Genomic DNA, 24,348 nt, shown 5'->3' with positions numbered 1-24,348 from the left:
ATACCTACGTAACTGCGGAGGGCGTGCGGAGCACTGCGCGTGCGCATCCCGAGGCCCGGGCTGGTCTCGGCTACTTTGCGCAGGACCCCTGTACGTGGGCTCCGCCTGGGAGACGGCGGCGTTCCCTCGGTGTGACTCTGTGTCCCGGCCGGGCCCCTGGGTCGGGCGCGAGAGGAGAGAACTGCGGCACGGCTGCGGTGTCAGCCAGGAGAGAATGTTGCTATGGCTGCGGTACCGGACAGAAAGGAGTAAGCGGGTCTGCAGCCCCCTCGGCCTTGGGGTCTTCTTCCAGCCTCTCAGCTCGTGCGGTGCCGACCCTGGGTTCAGAGCGGACAGTGTGAACAGCGATGTAATTGGCTTAGTCAGCAGGATGAAGAGCAGTGCAGTTACATACCTGAAATTGACGCAAATATTGTAAGTCAACTATATTTCAGTACACAAAAATTTTAATTTCCTAAAGATTAGACCTTATGTTAATTATCTTTATCCCAAAATAAACAAACACAACGTGACAGAAACAAATTCTTGAGGTGATTGATATGTTTATTAGCTTGATTATGATAATGGTATCATAGATGTGTGTGTATCTCTAAACTTATGAAATGGTACACATTAAATATGTGCAGTTTATATGTATAAAATGTACCTCAATTCAGATATAAAAATCATTAATAATTGCAAAAAATCAAAATAGGGAAATCTAAAATATAACAAATGAAATATCAAAAAATCTAATCAGATGAAAAATCCCAGAATATTGGTGCAACTAAGTAGATATTTGCAGACATAGGAATTTAAGGTCAGTTCAGTTCAATTCAGTCACTCAGTCGTGTCCGACTCTTTTCCACCCCATGGACTGCAGCACGCCAGGCCTCCCTGTCCATCACCAACTCCCGGAGTTTACCCAAACTCATGTCCATTGAGTCAGTGATGCCATCCAACCATCTCATCCTCTGTCGTCCCCTGCTCCTTCTGCCCTCAATCTTTGCCAGCATCAGGGTCTTTGCCAATGAGTCAGTTCTTCGCATCATGTGGCCAAAGTATTGGAATTTCAGCTTCAGCATCACTCCTTCCAATGAAAATTCAGGTCTGATTTCCTTTAGGATGGACTGGTTGGATCTCCTTGCTGTCCAAGGGACTCTCAAGAGTCTTCTCCAACACCACAGTTTAAAAGCATCAATTCTTTGCGCTCAGCTTTCTTTATAGTCCAACTCTAACATCCATACATGACTACTGGAAAAACCATAGCTTTGACTAGACGGACCTTTATTGGCAAAGTGATGTCTCTGCTTTTTAATATGCTGTCTAGATTGGTCATAACTTTTCTTCCAAGGAGCAAGCGTCTTTTAGTTTCTTGGCTGCAGTCACATCTGCAGTGAATTTGCAGCCCCAAAAATAAAGTCTGTCACCGTTTCCATATAAAGAATAAATAATGTTTGTATACAGCTAATAACAAAACCTCAGAATATACCAGATCAAATTCAGGGAACTAAAAGGTTAAAGAAATAAATACATAATTATACTAGAAAAAAAATTTTTAAAAAACCTCTAATAGGAACTGTTGAAAAAGCAGGAAAGATTAAGTATATAAATATTTGAAAATATTGAACAGTATTTTCTTAACTGATTTGTAGTGAACATTTTATCTAGTAGCTGTGCAATTAAAAAATTTCCAAGTATACCGGCAACATTTACCTAACTTGGCCATGAAATCTATTACAAGTCAGACCTCAATAATTAAAACCATATTGGTTATTCTCTCAGGCAAAAAGGGTGCTAGACTATAATTCATGTACAATAAGATACTTATTAAAATCCCTTATTTAAAGTGAGTCAGTATGCATCTAAGTATGCCAGGGATCAAAGAAATGTAATGAAAGTATAATATTTTTTCAAAAGAATGATAATCAAAATTTAAATGTTTCAATTTTATGATTGCAGTACTATTGCTCTTAGAGAATAACCTATGACCTTAAATGCACACTGATAAAAAAGGAAAAGCTGAAAAATAAAACAGTTAAGCTTCATATATCAAAAAAGGGGAGTGACAAATTAAATACAAAGTATAAGAAATTGAATAAAAAAGAGACAGAAATTATTGAAATAGCAATTGAACATAAAAGAAAATCTTGCTCCTTGAAAAAAATGGATATAAGGAATAAACTTCTTGCTAGTATAAAGGGAAAGAGAGAAAGAAAATTATACAATAGGAGTTAAAAGGGAGACATTACTAAAGATTTTGCTAATATTGTAAAGAATATGATGGCTTTCCAGGTGGCTTAATGGTAAAGAATCCGTCTGCCAATGCAGAAGAAGCAAGAGACACAGTTTTGATACCTTGGTCAGGAAGATCCCCTGGGGGAGGAAATGACAACCCACTCCAGTATTCTTGCCTGGGAAATCCCACGGACAGAGGAGCCTGGTGAGTTGCAGTCCATGGGGTCGCAAAGAGTCAGACATGACTGAGCACTCACAAGGTAAAGAACATGGAAAATATATAGTGAAGAACTTTATACTAATACATTTGGAAATTTAAATAGAATGGACAAATTTCCAGAAGAAATAAATTTGCTGAAATAATACTAAGTAGAAAAGGTAAATATTTCTAAATCTATTAAGAAATGTGTTTAATTAGCTCCTCACCCTCAAATAAATCTCCAGGCCTAGATAACTTTGTCTAGTTATGCTGTTGGTGTTGTTGTTTAGTCACTAAATCACGTCCAACTTCTTTTGATCCCATGGACTGTAGCCCTCCATATCCCATTGTCCATGGGATTTCCCAAGAAAGAATACTTTATCAATAAGTTACTCCAAACATATAAGAAGGAAGTAACAGCAGAATTATGCAAATTTCTCAGTAAAGAGAGAATGAGCCAACATGTCTAAACTTGAAAACAAGAATTTCCAGGTCAATTTCACTCATGAATATAAATGCATATATCCTAAATAAAATGATTATTAAACCTACACCAGTATAGGTCAAAAATATGTACATATAATATGCTTTCACTTAGGTCAACTTTTTCTGTTAATGCAAGTTTGGGCTATTTTTCAAAATTCAACTGCTAAAATTTAACATATCACCAGAATCCATATGATTTTCCATTATTATATGGTAATATTCAAAATCTATATTAATAAAAATTATGGTAATAACATGTTTCTAGGAGGCAAATAAATTCCCTAATTTCTTAAGTATTTTGTACATGAACACAGAGAAAACATCATACTTAATGATGAGATATCATGGTATTTCATGATATAATGATGAGATATCAAAATCAGTTTTGCTGAGTTAGAAACAATATAATCACCATTTTTATTCAACCCTGCATATACTTTATATGTTATTCAGTACTGCATCTAGCATATATGTTGGGAAAAGTCAAACAGAAGATGTGCAAGATCCCATTAAAGATCTGTAAACCATTACTGAGAAATAAATTAAATGACACTTGAATTAATATATGTAACATATTAGAACTCAATGTAAACATATGAAATAGTGTCAAAATAATCAATATTAAATCAATCTATAATTTATCATTATGTCATATTTCAAATGTGAAGTGTGGTGTATTAACAATTATGTCAACAACAGAGTACATTTTGAATGTCCCATGCAAGCCTGGATATATTGGTCATGAACTATCTAGATTAAATTAATTTCCATTCAGCAATACAGCAAGAAGTTTTGTAGAAATTGACATAATAATCCCACATAATCCCACATAATCCCACTTTCATATATGAAAGTATAAAATCCAAACAAAGCAAGACAATCCTGAAGAAGAACAAAATTTGAGAATTTGCATAGTAGTTCAAGGTTTATTGCAAACTCTAGTAATTAGGGTGATGGAGCATTAACACAAATATTAAGAAAGAAGCAAATGGAAGAAAATAGAGACTAGAAACAAAATCACCTATGTATGCACACTTGCTTTCTGAAAAGTTGAAAATGTAGTAATAAGGGAATTGGCACTTTTTTCAATAATCATGAGCAATTGCATATCTATATAAAGTCTATAATTTTGACTCATATTTCATACTAATTGAATTTCAAATCTAATTTTGAAATCTACAACAATAAAAATTATAATAGATAACACAGGAGCTTTTGTGATCTTGTGGTAGGAAGTATTTCTTAAGTAGGTAATAAAAAACGCTCATAGAAACATTTACATTAAATTAGGGCTACATTAAAATTAAAAGATAGTGTTTATCAAAATAAAAATCTTAGAAAGTGAAAAGGTCAGCCACAGAGCAGAAAAATGTGTTTGGCAAATATACTAGTTTCCTATACAGAACGTATAGAGAACTTCATTAAATTAACAAGTCAACACAAATAAAACTGTGAAATTCAATGTCAGCTTCACAGAAGATCACATGGATAATGCACATATGAAAAGATACCTAATATACGTTATTATTCATCAGCGAAATGCAAATTAAAACCATAATGAGATACTACTCCACATCCACCAGGAAGACTATTTTTTTAAATAGTCAGAAAATAGTGAACTATTTTCAGAAACAGAAGCAAATCAAAGTTTTGTTTTTGTAATAAATATAACATGTTAAAAGCTCTTCAGAAAGTGATAGTGCATTATCAGCTGGACATGAACATGCCTATGACTTAGCAATTCCACTTCCATGAGAACCCCATTTCAATATATATATGACTATGCATAATATACATTTAATATATTTTTAATATGTAGCTATACATATAACTACATACATTATGTATATTGTACTTATATAAGTATATACGTAATATGTACATATAGTCACAGGCACAATATTTATAATATCCATGAAATGAAAATAATTAGAATTTTAATTTGTTGCATATTCATAAAGTGGAATATTATACAGCAGTGAAAATTGACACACTATTCCATACATAACTTACATAAATTTCATAAACATGTTCAAATGAATATTGTCAGACTAAAATGTACATATACTCTATAATTTCATTTATATAAAGCATAAATGCCAGTTAAAGTAATATATGGCCATGTAACTCATTAAAAATTTAAACTTAGGAGGATGGTGACAATTGAGAAGAAAACAATACAGGCTTCTGAAAGCAATTGAGATTTTATGTGTGTATTTATGGTGTGGCTTCAAAGGATTATTTCTTTGTGAAAATTTACTAGATATTTTTCCACACTATACTTCAGTAAAATATTTTTTTTAATTTAAGAAAAGATAAAATATGATTCTTGCCCCATGGGCAATTGCCAACATTCATTGGCTCATAGAGGAGGCAAGGGAATTCCAGAGAAACATCTACTTCTGCATCATTGACTACACTAAAGTCTTTGACTGTGTAAATCAAAGCAAATTGTGAAAAATTCTGAATGAGATGTCAATACCAGATCACCTTACCTGTCTGCTGAGAAACGTATCTGTAGGTCAAGAAGCAGCCATGAGAACCAGATATGGAACGCAGACTGGTTCAAAATTGGAAAAGGAGTATGACAAGGTTGTGTATTGTCACCCTGCTTATTGAAATTCCATGCAGAGTACATTATGTGAAATGCTGGGCTGGATGAATCACAAGCTGGCACCCAGATTGCTGAGAGGAATATCAACAATCTTAGATATGCAGATGATACCACTCTAATGGCAGAAAACGCAAAGGAACTAAAGCACCTCTTGATGAGGGTGAAAGAGGAGAGGAAAAAAGCTGGCTTGAAACAACATTCAGAAAACTAATATCATGGCATCTGGTCCCATCAGTCAGTTCAGTTGCTCAGTCCTGTCTGACTCTTTCCACCCCATGGGCCACAGCACGCCAGGCCCCCCTGTCCATCACCAACTCCTGGAGTTTACTCAAACTCATGTCCATTGAGTCGGTGATGCCATCCAACAATTTCATCCTCCGTTGTCCCCTTCTCCTCTTGCCATCAATCTTTCCCAGCATCAGGGTCTTTTCAAATGAGTCAGTTCTTTGCATCAGGTGTTCAAAGTATTGGATTTTCAGCTCAGCATCAGTCCTTTCAATGAATATTCAGGACTGATCTCCTTTAGGATGGACTGGTTAGATCTCCTTGCAGTCCAAGGGACTGTCTGGTCCCACCACTTCATGGCAAATAGAAGAGCTAAAAGTGGAAGCAGTGACAGATTTTCTTTTCTTGGTCTCCACAATCACTGCAGATGTGACTGCAGCCATGAAAATAAAAGATACTTGCTACTTGGAAGGAAAGCTGTAACAAATCTAGACACCATATTATAAAGCTGAGACATCACGATGCTGACAAAAGTCCATATAGTCAAAGCTATGGATTTTCCAGTAGTCATGTATACATGACTGTTGAGAGTTGTACCATAAAAAAAGCTGAGCACTGAAGAATTGATGCTTTTGAATTGTGGTGCTGGAGAAGACCCTTGAGAGTCCCTTGGACACAAAGAGATCAAACCAATCAATCCTAAAGGAAATCAACCCAAAATACTCATTGGAAGGATTGATTCTGAAGTTGAAGCTCCAATACTTTGGGCACCTGATGTGAGGACCCAACTCATTGGAAAAAACCCTGATGCTGAGAAAGATGGAGAGCAGGGGGGCAGCTAAGGACCAGAGGGTTGGATGGCGTCACCAACTCAACGAACATGAATTTGAGCAAGCTCCAGGAGATAGTGAAGGACAAGGAAGCCTGGCATGAGGCCGTCCATGGGGTTGCAAAGAGGCCGACATGACTTAGCAACTGAACAACATGCCCCAAAGTAATTTACGCCCCTAAAAGTCTCTGTGGAAGAATAATGCTATCATCAAAGTTAATTTTTAATATTTAGTAGCTTGCAGATACTTTTCTAAACACTTTTCATCTACTGTTTTCTTCAGCAGTTTATGAGGTAGATACTATACATTTTATATGGAGGGCAACCGAGGCCAGACGGATTTAGAAACCTGTACAGTCTCCTGCAGTTAATGACTGGAACAGAAAGACTGTGAATCTGACTCCTATTTTTTTTTATAAGATTCTTTATAATTCATGATCCTTTCTAATATATCTCTTATTGTACCCAAAATGAAGAATATCATATCAAGATGTACTCTAATCAAGGGACTAGGTCATTTTATATCTTCTTCATAATAAAAATGGTAAATATATTGAAAGGAGCCCTCTGTACTTCTAAGGGACTTTCTCTCTTCTCCTAGGTCTTATTGGTGAGTGGAGTGGGGATGGGAAGGAGAAAACTCATGTTAGGACCTCTCTGGTGGCTCAGTGGTAAAGAATTTGCCTGCCAGTTTAGGAGATGCAGAAGCTGGGATGATCCCCTGGAAAAGGAAATGGTAACCCACTCTAGTATTCTTGCCTGGCAATTTACCAGGCATGGACAGAGGAGCCAGGCGTGCTACCGTCCATGAGGTCACCGAAGAGTCGGACGTGACTTACTGACCAAACAGCAACAAGCATGTTAAGGTTGGATGACTATATTTGGAGAAAATATTTGCTGCCTACCCTTGTTTTCTTCTTTGTGCAATAAATTATCCTCCGTATTAGGGATTAGCAAGTAGGTTTTATCTTTTTGTTTCTTATTTTTAAAATAGTTTCTGCTTTCATCAGTGCCATAATTTCTTTCCCCCAGAATGTATTATTTGCTGTGAATCTTTAATACTTTTTAACTGAAAAAAATACATCAGTGTATAATAGAATATTATGTTTTGCATGTATATATTCATAACTCTCCATCATTGCTGCTGCTGCTGCTGCTAAGTCGCTTTAGTCGTGTCCGACTCTGTGCGACCCCATAGACAGCAGCCCACCAGGCTCCCCCGTCCCTGGGATTCTCCAGGCAAGAATATTGGAGTGGGTTGCCATTTCCTTTTCCAATGCATGAAAGTGAAAAGTGAAAGTGAAGTCGCTCAGTCGTGTCTGACTCTTTGCGGCCCCATGGGCTGTAGCCTACCAGGCTCCTCCGTCCATGGGGTTTCCCAGGCAAGAGTACTGGAGTGGGGTGCCATTGCCTTCTCCGGCATTAACTGGAGGTAATTTTAAAATGCAGTGGTCAACATTTTAAATATTTTAAAACATGACTAAGTTGCTGATTAAGTCACACATAATTCATTAAATGACTCAGGGTTATTATGTTGCATTCTTAAAATGCTTCTTTGTACTTGTGAAAATCACCCCACTTGAAATAATGATAATTGTAGCTTTGATTTTTGAAACTTCATATTCTCCCTCTGCTACTAATTTGCATTATATGCTAAAAGACCTTTTGACTTAAAGCAGTAAAAAAATATGTTAAATGATGAAAAGCACTGCCATAGTGATTTTTCTTTCTCTTCACTGAGTTGTCACATTACACTTTCGTTTAATCTTTAAGTCACTTGAAGTACTGAATGTTTCATTCTACTTCAGAACAAAACTCACTAAAATACATTTCTGACAAGGTTGGTCCTAGAACCCCCAAGGAGACTTCATGCTAACAGGATACATTCAATTCTTTCCCTTTTTCCTACCATGCAGAGTTATATATATATATATTTTGAGATCACAATTGACCACAAAAGTTCACCTATACCAAGATCTGCCTACACATAATGTATAGTTTGTATGGTTCTTGGATACTATCATTTAATTTAAAAAATTTCATCAGAAGTGTTCAAATGAATGAAAATGTATTACCCTGCTTTTTTAAAGTTCTGTATTTATATTTTCAGACATTCTTGTTTAAAAATTCATTAAAAATGTATCATTCCTTGGAATAAAATGCTGTACTTGAGATGTAAGACCTGTCTGGTCACTAGTAACTTAGGTGAAATTTGAGGTCAATGTAATAAAAATATAAGCCTAATTTGACAAGTATAACAAATCAATTTTTTTGCCTATATAATTCTCCCTTTTGAGAAAAAAAAAGGGGGGGGAGAAAGCACTATTAAGAAAGCAAAAACAAAGCTTCTCAATTCTAAGATCAGATATAAAACACAAGGTGTACAATTTTCATTAATTAGGCAACTCAATTTTCACATTCCCCTGTGGCTCAGCTGGCAAAGAATCCGCCTGCAGTGTGGGAGACCTGGGTTTGATCCCTGAGTTGGGAAGATCCCCTGGAGAAGGAAAAGGCTGCCCACTCCAGGATTCTGGCCTGGAGAATTCCATGGACAGTCCATGGGGTCACAGCGAGTCGGACATGACTGAGCAACTTTCACTTTCACTTTCCAATTGTTTATGGGATCATTCTTCAGGACAGAAAGTATACCAAACCACAAGATAAGTATCAATAAGTTTAAATGGATGGAAATAGTGGAAAGTATGATTCCAGATAAAAAGAGAATTAAATTATAAATCAATAATAATAAATGAATCAAAAAATTCCTTTCTTCCAATTTTGGAAATTAAAAAGTATGCTTATACATACTTCGGGCTTCCCAGGTGGCTCAGATAGTAAAGAATCTGGCCTGCAATGTGGAGACATTAAAGACGCGGTTTCCATCCCTGGATCAGGAAGATCCCCTGGAGGAGGCATGGCAACTCTCCAGTATTCTTGCCTGGAGAATCCCAAGGACAGAAGCACCTGACGGGCTATAGTCCATGGGGTCCTAAAGAGTCGGACACGACTGAAGTGACTTAGCACGCACGCACGCATACATACTTCATGGATCAAAGACGAAAGCATAAGGGAAATTCCAGAATACTGGAGTGGGTAGCCTTTCCCTTCTCCAGGGAATCTTTTTAACCCAGGGATCGAACCCAGGTCTCCCACATTGCAGGCGGATTCTTTACCAGCTGAGCCACCAGGGAAGCCCATAAGGGAAATCAGAAAAATTTAAAGATTGAAGTAAAATTTAGAACATTATTGAATAAATAGGAAATGGGTGATATTTATATAATAACAATTTCAATTCAGTTCAGTCGCTCAGTCGTGTCCGACTCTTTGCGACCCCATGGACTGCAGCACGCCAGGCCTCCCTGTCCATCACCAACTCCCGGAGTTTACTTAAACTCATCTCCATTGAGTCGGTGATGCCATCCAACCATCTCATCCTCTGTCGTCCCTTTCTCCTCCTGCCTTCAATCCTTCCCAGCATCAGGATCTTTTCCAGTGAGTCAGCTCTTTGCATCAGGTGGCCAAAGTATTCAACATAAGTCCTTCCAATGAACACTCAGGACTGATCTCCTTTAGGATGAACTGGTTGGATCTCCTAATATAGGTAATTTCTAATAAATCATAAAAGTCACATATTTTTGAGATAATTAGCCTAGCAGGAAAATGCATAAACATAATCAGTCATACAATAAAAATTGGCAAAAACAAACAAAAAAGGCAGCATATTTTAACACTAATTAAGGCTCCTGGAAAACACAAATGATTAATATTTGTATATTAAGTTGTTTATATTGAGCTATACTCTAAAATTATTTATCATCTACTTGTGGTTATTAAGCCCTTGAAATGGAACTGGTATAAGATGGTATAAAATGAGGTATGCTGTAAGTGTAAAATGCATACTGAATTTGAAAACAGTACAGAAAATGGAATTTAAGATATCTCATTAATAATGTACATTTAATATATGTTGACATATTTTGGAATTATACTCAAATGTTTATGGGTGGTGAATTATGGGTATGTTTTGCCAAGTTCTTCATATATAAAACTGAATAAAATAATCATACCCTGTTTGGAAAATTAGGAAAATAAGGATATTGGAAATAAAATAAATCTGGAAGATCAAGAGAAGATACATATAACCTCTTAAGTGTCAGAGCCTCATTAAGGTATCCCATGGAGGAATAAAATAGCTCTTTTCACTCCCCAACATTTGTATCACATGTGGCACATAATTTTAATGGTAATTTATTTATATGTCCCCAGCCTTACTAGGCTGTGAATCTATTAGGTCACATTCTCTATTCCTAGATGTTTAATACCACTTGTTGAATGCTTTTGAAATAATACCTAATTTAAGGGAAAAAATCACATTTCATATACGAATGTTTATGATTTTTGTATTATTATGACATGACTCACATATGCTTTTTAATAGATGGACACAGATTTTACATCACACTTACCAAAGCTTCATCTTTCAATAATTTCATACTTAAATGCTCATTGGAAAGAAATTTCCAATTTCTATTAACTGCTATAGGAAATGCCATGTTTAACAAAACATTTGAAGAGTTAATCTATTTTTTTCCCATTCTGAAGATTACATTTATTTCTAATGGGTGTGCCAACCTTGAGTACAGACATATTTTCTATAGTTTAAGAGTTAGGAGCAAGTTTATTTATTTATTTTTTTAAATAGAGAAGAACATGAAACATTCTATAAGAAACACAAAGACAAAAAAAGAGCAGACTAACTTGTACTGCCTATCACAGAACTTCAAATTTAATATATTATTTATAAATATCTTCTAAATATTAATAATCTTATACCAAATAATGTCTTATTCTCAAGACTGATTTCCTGTTGTCCAAATGGACATATTTGTTTGATGAAGTTTGCTTAATTAATGCCTAGAATGGTTGAAACAGAAAGAAGTGTTGCTCTCTTCTAAAGATTGAAGAGTCTATCATTTCCTGGAAAGAGAAAAATGTAACAACAATTTATTGAATATTTTCTCACATGTAATTTAAGTGCTTATTTCTTCTTATTAAAGAGAACAGTGTGTAAGGAAAATGTGTACTCTTACATATGGCAAAAGGATCTGAGTTGGAATTGTACGATGCCAACAATCCGGCACAGTTGGGACAGCACTGCGGAGTCAGCAGAAAGGTGAGTCCTCGCTGGAGGGCGGGACAGAGAAAGGCACAGCGGGCGAGGCAGAGGGGAATCTGGAAGCAGGAAGACTACTCTGCACAATACTGTGATGGTGGGTGTACTTCATTATACATTCGTCTAAACTCATAGAATGCATAAACCAAGAGTAAATCCTGATGAAAATTATGAACTTGAGGCGATGATGATGTGTCAGTGTCTGTCCATCAGTTGTAACAAATGTACCACTAGAGGTGAGGGAGATGGTGATAATGGAGACGCTACTTGCATGTGTTGGGGAAGGTGGTGTATGGGAACTCTGTACCTTCTGCTCAGTATTGATGTGAATCGAAAACTTCCATAAAAAATAAAAGTCTATGCTTTGGCCAATAGAGTGAGGCAGAAGTAACGCTGTGCCAGTTCTGAGCCTAGACCTCAAAAGGCCTAATACATTTCTCCCTTCCTTCTTGTGCTTCTGACATTGCCTTGAAAAAAATAATGCCTGAACAGATCCACTAGTTGTAGGAGAAGGAATAGAATAGAGTCACTTGGAGAAGAAACAAATCATCTGAGTCAGGGCTAGCCTAAATCAGCAAACTCTCATACAACCGTGGGTCTTCCCAGGTGGAGCAGTGGTGGAGAAGCTGCCTGCCAATGCAGGAGATTCGAGAGATGCAGGTTCAATCCAGGTTCAATCCGGGTTCGATCTCTGGGTCAGGAAGATCCCTTGGAATAGGAAATAGCAAAACCCACTCCAATATTCTCGCCTGGAAAATTCCATGGGCAAAGGACTCTGGTGGGCTATAGTTTGTGGAGTCACAATGAGTGGGACTTGACTGAGCAACTGAGCCCACACACACATCCAACCACAGATCCATGAGAACAAATGGTTTTTAAGTCAAAAAAATATATAAAGTTTAGTGAAAAGAAAAATATGAACATGAGCTAAGAAATGCCTGATTGAGTGTGAAATAAAAAATGTGCTATTTTAAGATCTATATGGAGATTTGCACACAAAGAAAACACAGTAAACCTTGGTGCTAAGACACCAGGAAAGTATCTCCCTAAATCTGGGCAAATCCAGAGGTTTTAGGGTACAGCAGGCTCAGAAAGCATTTAAAAAATATCTATCCTAGTTTAAGTTGCTCATAGAGAAGCTTTATTTTAGAGTGGAGCTATTGAACTAACTAGGAACTATAAAACTAACCAGGTTTATAGTCAGCTAACAGAATTCAACTGGGTTATTTTAGTTATTTTAGCATGTAAATCATCCTCCAGAACAGCAAGATGGAGAAGGAGAAAATAGAATGGAATACCTCTTAAAGTATAGATTGATTTATGGAAAATCTTCAAGAATAGTAGATGTGAGGAAGAGAAGAAACCATGTAAGAACTGAGTGAATTGTCAATGAATTTCAGTTAAATTGAAATTCAGGCCTGGCTACCCATGAAAGGATCTGATGATAGAATGGAAAATCTAGGGAGGATATCAGCAAACATTTCCTATCTCACATATTTTATTATCCTGGTACCACCTTGGACTGGTTAATTTTCTGGTCAATTTGACTGAGCTAAAAGATATCTAGGTAGCTGGTATTAATAGAACATTACTTCTCAGTGTATCTGTGAAGGTGTTTCTCGGGAGATTATTATTTGAATCTGTAGACTGAGTAAAGAAGATCACCGTCAGCAGCACGTGTGGGCATCATCCAATCTCTTGAGGGCTTGACTACAACAAACACGTGAAGGAAATGCCAATGTGCTCTGTGTGCATAGGCTGACACATTTGTCTTCTACCCGGATCAGCTCTGCTCCTGGGTTCAGACTTTTGGACTCAAACTGAATTACAAAATAAGTTTTCCAGGCTCCCAGCTTGAAGATAACAGATTATAGGATTTTTTTAGCCTCCACACTCATGTGACCCAATTTGTATAACAGATATGTGTACACACACACACACACACACACACACACACACACACACACACACACACACACACACACACACACACACACACACATCTGTTTCTCTGGGGAACCCTAATACATTTATGTTAGTGACAAACATAATTCAATTACCATATAAGAGATAAGTTTACAGAGTTAGAAAATATATTTTGTTCTAAATAATTTTAGGTAAATAAAACAGTCTTATCTGTTGAGAGAAAATTATTATTTTTTTCCTTTGGGACAGCAAATTGAATCCAATTTCCATACGTATTTCAAGGGTTCTAAAATGTAATTCCTCAAATATTAGTTCAATTGACATTTTATACTTTCGGTTGCTTCACTTAGATGTAAGAAAAGATAATTGCACTTCAATTTTCTCATTTCTACAAAATAAAATGCTACTGACAATGTTTCTTCTCTTTGAAAGAAAATTGGTATGATAAAAATGCCACTTTGAACATTATGAAATTTTAAATAGAGTTTTTATTATGTAAAACATATTATTTAACTATTGTAGTTGTTATAATTTCTAAACTCATGTGAAAACTGACTTGATAGCTTACAAAATAAAGAAAAAATGAAAATATTTAATTTTAATTAATTTAATACCATTATTTTCTATCCGTATAATATAGCTTTAGCTTGTGTGCTCTTCATAAAAACTAAATTGTGTGTGTGACCCATACAAAGAGCAGTTCACATGAAAATCATCCTTTTAGGTAAAGAGAACCGTTTCTCTTTTTTCCTCATCATCCTATGAATACCGTTTTTTCATCACACACTCCTTCAAAACAGAGCTCATAAGTTTCCGTGAAGCCTGGTTTCTGATGGTCATAAATTGCTTCTTCCCCACAAATAACCACAAATCAGATCAGAGATTATCAAACAGCACCCGAAATGATGCCCCCTCCCCGTGTCTTGCGATGAGCCTCAGAAGACTCATTGCAAAGGGGAGGTTAGATGCATCGTTTGTATGTCTGGGTCCCCGCAGTGCCCAAACAACTGATGCAAAGTACAATTTTGAAATGCTAAACAATTATTTTTCTGTCTATAAGAAAACAGGTAATCCGTGTGTGCATCTGTGATGCCCCTTCTCAGCTGCATTTACTAGTTGTTTCTGATAGCAAAAGGCAGAGATGTAAAATCCATTTCAATGTAATTAGTCAGGTATGTATTACAAGTCTGTAAGTTATTCGGAACAGGACTAGGATCTGTGACGGACGTGACAGGAGAACACTGCTGAGCACAGATCACTGCAAATAAAGTAGTGAATTCTTAGTGGGGACACAGTCCTGCATGTGATAAACATGAAACAGCTTTATAAATAAGTCAAGAATCAAATGAAACTTAGGATCAAATTTATCGCAAATTAATATGTTTATTCTTCATAAGTGTGACATGTGTTTCCTATGGTTAAATGGAAATATTTGTGTTAACTCTGCTGATGATACACTGCCCTAAAAACAAATGCTTTTCTGTTACTGCTATTCTTTGGTTCTTGAAGTAGTGAAACCCTTCATTTTTATTTATTCAACAAGTATTAATACCTGTTACTTGCCATACATTCAGTAAGGAAATTGTCAAAACACAGTCCTTGGCCTTATGGGACTCAGATTATAATGAGAGGGATGCACTTCAAAGAATCATGATATGTACTTAATTTAAAAATAGTAATTGTTACGAAAAATGCAGAGGTAAGAAAACAAGTAATGGTCATAGCAAAAGAAGTTTAGAGAATGTCTCCGTGAGATTTTGAAATTTAGAGAATGAAGATGAACAAGCAAGTTAGAGAGCTAGAAAAGGCGGGGAAGAATGAGGCAGAGGCGTAAACACCGAGGTGGCGATAATACAGGACAACTGGGAGCTAAGATTTATAGACTGGAAATGGAAATGTTTTGGATAAACCTGGAGAAATACACAAGGGCCAGGTCATCCACTGCCTTCTGTTACAGGCCATAATACCATTTTTTTTTTTAAAGAAACACTATTAAAAACACAGAAAACCATGGATAGATTTTAGATAAGAGAGTCAAAAGTAAAAACTGTGCTTTAAGAAGATGTGTTCTTTACAATTAAGAATTTAAAAGAATGGAAGAGTATTAATTCCACAGCTATATCAGAACTAGTCATCGTTTCCTGGTAAGAGTGGAGACCTCTTGTCTCATTTGAGAAAAAATTGAATTAGAGAATTAATATTTTGTGGCCACATAAGACCAAGGTCAACAGCAACAAAAAAATAAAGCAGGTATTTTTAAAGACTTATTACTAAATTTATCTTGTAAATGTTCAATAAGTATATCTTAAATGTTTTAAGTATATGTTTTATCTAACACCGCATGGTAGTTCTTCTCTTTGGATTGTAGGAAAAGGAAGCCTCTTCTGACGTCACTGCCCACAATTACATGACCGTTCTTAAACCCGGTGGCAGGGGGCGGTCAGCCGACATCCAGGGTCCTGTGGACATGGCACAGGTTTGGGCTGGCCCCCCAGTGCAGTCAGGAACTGAAAGAAAGGCCCATGATGGTGCTTCTATTTTTACAGGAATTAATATTTCATAAGATGCTACCTTTGTCTATTGCATTAAATAATAATGAATTGAGCTATGCCTGACAGCTGTTTTCCATTTGTGTTAGTTTTCGTCACATAAAAAAATAATAATTCACGATGCTTCAGTAACATGAACTCTTCTTGACAGCTAGCTGATTTTCTGACAGTAGCCTTGGAGTCTGGAGGGACGTTTATGCTGGGTTAAATTATAAAAAATCAAAAAGTATCAGTAAAATAAAGTCTTTAGTCATCTACATTTAATTTTTCTTCACCTATAGTACACATCTATTCTAGCAAAGTGTTACACTGAGGAAGTATTCACCAAGTTGTGATTTAATTGCTGATCTTTTGGGCTATTTGTTACTTTGATATCTGAAATGAAATCAGAGTTCAGCTAATATTAAAAATATCCTGGAACAAACCTTGCATAATAACTAATGTTAATAAAGTGACTCTCCTTGGAAAATTGTCCTTTAGAAATTTTTCATTTCAATTTTACTTTTGATAAAATAATTAGTATCATTTGATCCTTCAAAGCATGTCTATACTTTTAGGTTTCTGTGTTATTATTAAAACCAAAAACTTTTCTGTCCATTAGATTTTCACTCCCAAGCATTTCAGAAACTGAGTTTGTATTTATTAAAAAGCAGAGCTCCTCCTCCTCTTCCTCTGCCCCTCCTCCCTTTCCTGCCTTTCATTCCTTTCCCCTCCCTCCCCTCTTCCTCTTCTTTCTAATGATACAACATTTTTTGGAGAATTAAATGAATTTGACAATTAAATATATTAGCTCCAATAATTTAACATCTCATCCTCTGTCACCCTCTTCTCCTCTCGCCTTCAGTCTTTCCCAGAATCAGGGTCTTTTCCAATGAATCAGCTCTTCGCATCAGGTAGCCAAAGTATTGGAGCGTCAACTTCAGTATCAGTCCTTCCAATGAATATTCAGGACTGATTTCCTTTAAGATTGACTGGTTTGATCTCCTTGCAATGCAAGGAACTCTCAAGAGTCTTCTCCAACACCAGTTGGAGCAAAAGCAAAAGCACCAGTTCAAAAGCATCAATTCTTCAGCACTCAGCTTTCTTTATGGTCCAACTCTCACAGCCATACATGACCACTAGAAGAAACATAATTTTGACTATATAGAAATTTGTTGACAAAATGATGTATCTGCTTTTTAGTATGCTGCCTAGGGTTGTCGTAGCTTTTCTTCCAAGGGGCAAGTGTCTTTTAATTTCATGGCTGCAGTCACCATTTGCAATGATTTTGGAACCCAAGAAAACAAAGTCTGTCACTGTTTCTATTTTTTCCCCATCTATTTTCCCTGAAGTGATGGGACCGAATTCTGTCATCTTTGTGTTTGAGTGTTTAGTAGTAAGTCAGCTTTGCACTGTCTTACTATAGTCCATGGGATCCTAGAAACGTTGAACACGACTCAGAGTCTAAGCAACAAATATGTATATATTTCCAAAGAAAATGTCAATTTGCATGACTAGTCAAGTCTGATCTTTTGCAAACTTGTGGACTGGAGACCAGCAGGTTCCTCTATCCATTGGATTTTTCAGGCAAGACTCCCAGATTTGTTTGCCATTTCCTCCTCCAGAGGATCTTCCTAGCCCAGGGATCGAACCCATGTTTCTACCTGCTGAGCCATCAGGGAAGCCCAGGCATATATGTTAGTAGGTATTGGAAAGTAGGAAGCATAGGATTTTATTACATGTGAGAAAGAAACTCATACAGGCAACCCAACATTGCCTCAAATTTCTTTCCTGAGATATTTTACAGAATGTGGGGCAGAGATAGGAAATCCAAACAGGTTATATGGCCTTGCTGAGCTAAATAGCAAGATAGGAGATTAAGGCTAATGATGTGGCTGGAACTTATGAAGTAGCATGCAGCAGGGGAAAAAGCTCAGCAGAAAGATGGCTTCAGAAGTCCACATGAGGGACTTGGGCAAATTCCTGGAAAAGAGTAAGCTGCATAGTGCAAGAAAGGCTTCATGGACCTCAGCAGAAAGCAGCTTTTATGGGATGAGAGGTTTAAAAACAAATGTTGTGTAGTATTAGGAGATTTTAAGTTCTAGGGTAGTCAGAAGGGGGAGAACTTGTTGTATATCTGTAACACTTAGTTGATATCCCAGAAATGAAATGAAATCTCAAGAAAAGTGTTAAGAGAAACACACACTAAGACTAAAAATCAAAACTGAATGAGGTGTTTCCTAACAAAGACATACAACCCGAGGTAAGAGAGTCAGAAGTTCCTGTAAGTATATGATTGCTCACCGAGACAAAATGGAAAGGTAACATCATCCAACTCTATAAAATATACCATCTTCATTGTCTATCATTCAGTCAAAATTAGCTATGAGAAGCCAGAAGAAGCTACAGAAAATCAATACAAATTTAGTAAATATAAATAGATTCCAAGATGACAAAGATATTGTTATAATCAGTTAAGAAATTAAAAAGCTTCTATTACAAATATTTTATTAAACTTACAAAAATTGATATGAAATAAGACAATAGGAATAACCTACCTGTAATCATCTACATGCTACCAATATGTAATACCCTACAAGTCTCAGAAAGATGGAAGACAGAGAATGATCCAAAATAGTACTGGTGAAAATTTCCCAATGATTTTTGAAAACAGTCCATAGAACCAAAATTTTGGCAAACTCTAACAGGATGAATCAAAGGAAAATCAAACACAGGCACATCATTGCCAAATGATAAACAGCAATGATAAAAATTCTAAAAAAAAAAAATTAAAAAGGGACACATTACATAGGGGGCAACAGTGATACAAAGGACAAATATTGCTAAATCCTAAAAACAAGAAGCTATCAGGTAGACTTTGGTACCCAGAAAAAAAAAAATAGCCTTTAGTAATGATCCAGAAGGAAAGATATTATCCAATAAATACTAAAAGAATTATAGTCAGAAGAGTATAGGAAGGAATAAACAATCCCCAGGAATTGTAAATATGTGTACATATATTTTTTTTCTCTTGATTTCTTTAAAAGGCAATTATTTTTTAAGGCCAAAACACTACTACAGAGGCTGTACCATGCAGAAGGAAAATATGTGAGACATGTAATAGATTGTGTATGATAAATGTAAGTATATTTTATAAACTTCTTATACTTTCCTTCGAGTGGGACAACTGTGGCCATTTCAGGATATATATATACATATATATATATATATACACACACATATATATATATATCCATTTCCAATGCAATTACTAAAAAAATACAAAAATGTTACAATTATAAAGCTGGTAGAGGTGGCTCAGACAGTAAAGAATCCACCTGTAATGCGGGAGACCTGGGTTTGATCCCTGGGTTGGGAAGATCCCCTGGAGAAGGAAAAGGCTGCCCACTCCAGTATTCTTGCCTGGAGAACTCCATGGACAGAGGAGCCTGGCGGGCCACAGTCCACAGGGTCGCAGAGTTGGCCACGACTGAAGCTACGAAGCAGCAGCAGAGAAAATAAGATAGAATGCCAGAAATGTTTGATTAGCCCAAATGAAAACATATAAGACACAGGACTAAGAGTGTAAGTGCTGCTAATTCAATCCCTGTGTCATTAGACCATCTTCTCATAATTCTTGGAATGATTGCATATGTACATATCTCATTTGGGGAGTTTCGATAAGATGTAGCAATATGAGCAAGAGCTCTGGTATTAGAGAAGAGCTTAAAAACCAGCTCGCTCTTTAATAGCCATACAACTAAAAACATATCTCTGATGTATTAACCAGGATGGTCTAATTTACGTTGAGCCAGGAAACACTTCCCAATCTTAGAATGAGAAAAGTTTATTTTTGTTTACACATGCTATATGTCCATTGAGATCTATCTAGGGAAAGTGAACGTTAAGTGAAACTCTTCTCACTCCAGTCTCAAACACAGAAAAAGGAGGATCAGCCAGAACTGAATGTTCTCTGTAACTTTTCCAGAAGCTGGAGAAAGCTTTGGAAGATTTTGAACTGTCAGTTCAATTCTTGATTTTCCATCAGAACTCATTGACCACAGTTAGTCACATGGTTCCACTAATACTGATGGAGCCAGGGAGTCCACTAACCTGTGCTCCCAAGGAGAACTGTTGCAAATTCTGATGAAAAGTTCTACTGACGACTATTTTTATAAAGCCAGGTACCTAACAGAAAAGGTAATAATACCCAGGCCATAAAGTGCTTCAAGGTGTTATCACATATTGAATGTCGAATTCTGATCACAGTATGATACACAGTTTAAACTACTAAACTTAACACTATTTGATCATATCATAATCATTTTTATTTTTAATGATCTGGTAAAAAAAAATGGCTTTTAATTTTTAGCACTGTCCTCTTAATCATTTTTCTTGAAAAACACAGAAACCACTAGATTTATTTTTTCCTACTGTGGGAAAAAAATCTCTTGTACCAGGTTCCTGAGAACTCATGTATTTCTCACTTTTCTACACACCTTATAACATATTGAAAACAAATACAAATTTAAAAAATAAAATTCCAAATTAAGTTATTATCACATATTGGAAAATAACTGTATTGTAGGATTTCTAATCTTTATGTCTAATTCTTCCAAAGCAAGTTACGTGCTATTAACCCCAGTTTACAGATGAGAAAAGTTAGGTACATGAATGAAAAGACATTGGCAAAATGCCACAAACGCAGTGAGGATTTGAAGATAAGCTTGTCAGAACCCAAAACTGAACTTTCAGAAGTTACATTTTCTTATTCTAACCACTTGCTTAGTGCTTGTGGTTTATAATTAACTCTTGAATACTTGTTTAATCTTTAGAGTTATCATGTTAGGTAGTTATTAATATTATTTGCATGATACTAATTTTGAAGATAAGCACACTGAAATTTGAAGATATTTAAGTTACTGGTTAAGAATCAAGCTAATAGTTTTTGAGATAGTTTTTTTTTTTTATGTAATCGATGTACTCTGACTCAAGAACTTGGAATTTAACTTTATTTTATGAGTGTTTTGTGAAGTGTCAATAATTTTCTGAAAAATAATGTGCAGAAAGCTCGTGGTCAAATAACTGAGAAAGATTTAATGTAGCTTTTTTTTTGATTGCTGCTTGTTTTACTATAGGGCTTCTCTGAGCTTTTAATGTCTTACTGTGCAATATAACCCTCAAAATGTGTGCATACCACCATTAAAAATGTCTTATAAACAACCACTGAGTATTTGACTAACTTTATCTTCTTTACCTCCAATTAATTGTAACCCCTAATTACTAAGATCCTTCAGACTAGAGAGTTTGGTTAGCAGAACTGTTTTTTTCTCACCAGTCTGCTTACTTTTTTATTTATTTATTTTTATATTGGAGGATAATTGCTTTACAATGTGTGGTGCTCATAGTGAAGTGAAGTCGCTCAGTCGTGTCCGACTCTTTGCGATCCCATGGACTGTAGCCTACCAGGCTCCTCTGTCCATGGAATTTTCTAGGCGAGAGTACTGGAGTGGGTTGCCATTTCCTTCTCCAGGGGATCTTCCCGACCGAGGGATAGAACCCGGGTCTCCCGCATTGCAGCCAGACGCTTTACCGTCTCATAGAGGCACTATTTTGATTGAAGAGATCAAGAACTCGAACTATCTACTTCTTTGAAATGTTATCTTTATGTAACAAATGGAAAAAATGTGGTTTTTTTTTCCCAGAAAGCAAAGAATTTTAATTAAAAGTAAACTATTTCACTTATGTCTGATTCATGTCAATGTATGGCAAAAACCACTACAACATTGTAATTAGCCTCTAATTAAAATAAATTAATTAATTAAAAAATAAAAGTAAACTATCTAAAGATTCTAACTTGATAAAAATAATAATTATGATTGTTTTACAGACTCCTGTAGGTTATTTCTAAACTACCATTTCAGTGAGAGAAACTGGCTCATTTGAAAACTGTATTTAATGGTGCAAACTCGATACTAATTTAGTTCAGAACTAAAGATATAAATTATATTGATATATTTCATACTTCTCCTGAAGTCTCCAAACATATCCATATTATTTGCAAACCTCTTCCAGGACAGTCCTACGAAAAGACTCTAGGAATAAGCTTACACCAAGTACTGATGTGCATTAGGCGGTTTGAAATGTAGGGAAGGGAACTTCATTCCCCTTGTGATTCAATGCTAACGTCAGGGCAAGCCGCGCATCAGGAGGGGTAATCAGAGCAGGTTGCACCTTGGCAGAGACTGAGGACGAGACGGGGAGGGAAGGCAAGGAAAGGCGCCGTCGAGGATGTTTTCTCTCTTTCAAGCTGTGTAGGAAATGGACAAAGAAACTGAGTGACTGTAACAAAATAAGTTTGCATTTTACATTCAGTAAGAACTAGAATTGGAATTAAAAGTAACACATTTTGGAACTCAATATATACTGAGGAAATACAGAAATAGAATATTGAGCCAACAGTGCAAGAGGCAGACGTCTGCAGATGGAGAAACTGCAGCAGAACTCAGTCAGCACCTACATCTGCAAACTGGGATGCAGGTCTTCGCCATCCAAGGGTGCATCCTAAGAAGGGTATTCTGGCTGCTACAATGAACCTGGCTGTAAATTACAAGAAAACACCTCTACTATCTAAAATCATTCCATTGTCAGTTCATAATTTTTACCCTTAGATCCATAGACTACAAAAGTATTTTATAAATGAACAGAGGGTTCCAAATGGAATGATTTGAATAATTTACTGTAGTGGCCTTTGTTATGAAAATATAAGACTAGGGGAACTTCAGTCGTGATTCATGATATTTTATTCAGCGTGACAGGAATGCTTACATAAATCATGTGCTCTCATTTATGTCATTGCCAGTTTTGAAGCCAGTTAAATTAAGATAAAAAAATATTTTAGGTCATTAAACACATTTCCTTTCGATTTACATCAGACATAAGTGGCCTAAAAACACAAGGGCAGAAAAACTCAAGTTAGGAAATTTTATTTCTTTCAAGTTGATTTTATTCATTTAGTTTATTGTTTGCACATCCTTTAGCTTATTCATATTTTGCTCAGAATAGGAAAACTTGAAGGAAAGGTTTTCTGGTTTCTGTAGAATCATGAAAGAACTTTATTTTGGAATTACCTGACAGATGAACAGAAAATATCGTCAGTTCACCCAAATTCTTCATTAAATAATATCATAAGTGAAAATCTGTTTCCCCAGCTCTTATCTGAGTACTTTGCTTAAAGAAACACATAAACACCCTGACAGCTGACTGACAGGAAATATGTTTTGTTTCTTTTTTTGTTCCAGCTTCATTATTTGCCATGGAGATGGATTCTTGAAGTGACAGTTTGTGTTCATTTCATTTCAGCTGTTCATTGACTTGAGCGACATCAAAATCCTTTCCAAAATGAAAAAAAGGAAAAGATACTTAGATATGATCCAGCACCAAGCAATTTACATGCCAGACAAAGACTCTTGGTATTTGAAGATAAAGCCCACTGAAGAATCTCTAAAATTTTCATGATTCCAGCTTGGTGACATATCCTATTAATCTGCCACCATTTATTAATGGCAGTTGCAATCTGGAGTCCTCCAACACAGGCACCTGTATCTCATTAAGGCATCTCTTCTCATTCTTGCTGCAAACATGACGTTTAGAAGACCATTATATGACTCACACGGGCAGTTTCTATAAAGCTCCAAGCCGCCTTGACCCTGATCTGTCTTAGAGCATGTCAGCCTACTCCCAGCGCATCCTAGTAGCACTCTTATTAGTTAAACATTCTTGACAGTATCTCACAAATAATGTGTTTTCCAAATTTGAAAAGTTTAAACAGCTTGACATTTTAAAGTTTATCACTTTCTTTCCCAGAATAATTGTTGCCAGTGTCAATAATGTACTTTTTAATCTGTGTATTGACAATAGAAATGTTAGAAGTTCATCTACAGATTTGTTTCGGTGTCATTTTAAGAAATAATGTGCACTGTGAAGCAGTAGGTGATTATAATTATGAGTCTGGTCTTATTTTGGATAATTTTTCTTCTATGTTTATTCTTCTGAAACCATCTAATGCAAAACAAAGTTTAGATAAAATAGTTTAAATGTCTGAAAGTTGACATAAAAGCTAAGTTCATGGAAAAATTTCAAATCTTTTTA

General features: G+C 36.0%; 1 long non-coding RNA gene across 1 annotated transcript; it reads left to right on the top strand.

Annotated features, from left to right (window-relative positions):
• The first annotated feature begins 22 nt into the window (after nucleotides 1–22).
• On the top strand, nucleotides 23–23,804 carry LOC145511497 (uncharacterized). The gene is made up of 4 exons (XR_014057900.1): nucleotides 23–414; nucleotides 11,628–11,743; nucleotides 19,245–19,337; nucleotides 23,499–23,804. It is a non-coding gene; the product is annotated as an uncharacterized LOC145511497 (long non-coding RNA).
• Nucleotides 23,805–24,348: the final 544 nt, after the last annotated feature.

The sequence above is a fragment of the Giraffa tippelskirchi genome, chromosome 6 (genome assembly GCF_054371585.1).
Source record: "Giraffa tippelskirchi isolate mGirTip1 chromosome 6, T2T-mGirTip1v1.2.pri, whole genome shotgun sequence".
Lineage (NCBI taxonomy): Eukaryota > Metazoa > Chordata > Mammalia > Artiodactyla > Giraffidae > Giraffa > Giraffa tippelskirchi.
Note: the sequence above shows the minus strand (reverse complement) of the source record. Positions and strands in the feature narration are given on the sequence as shown.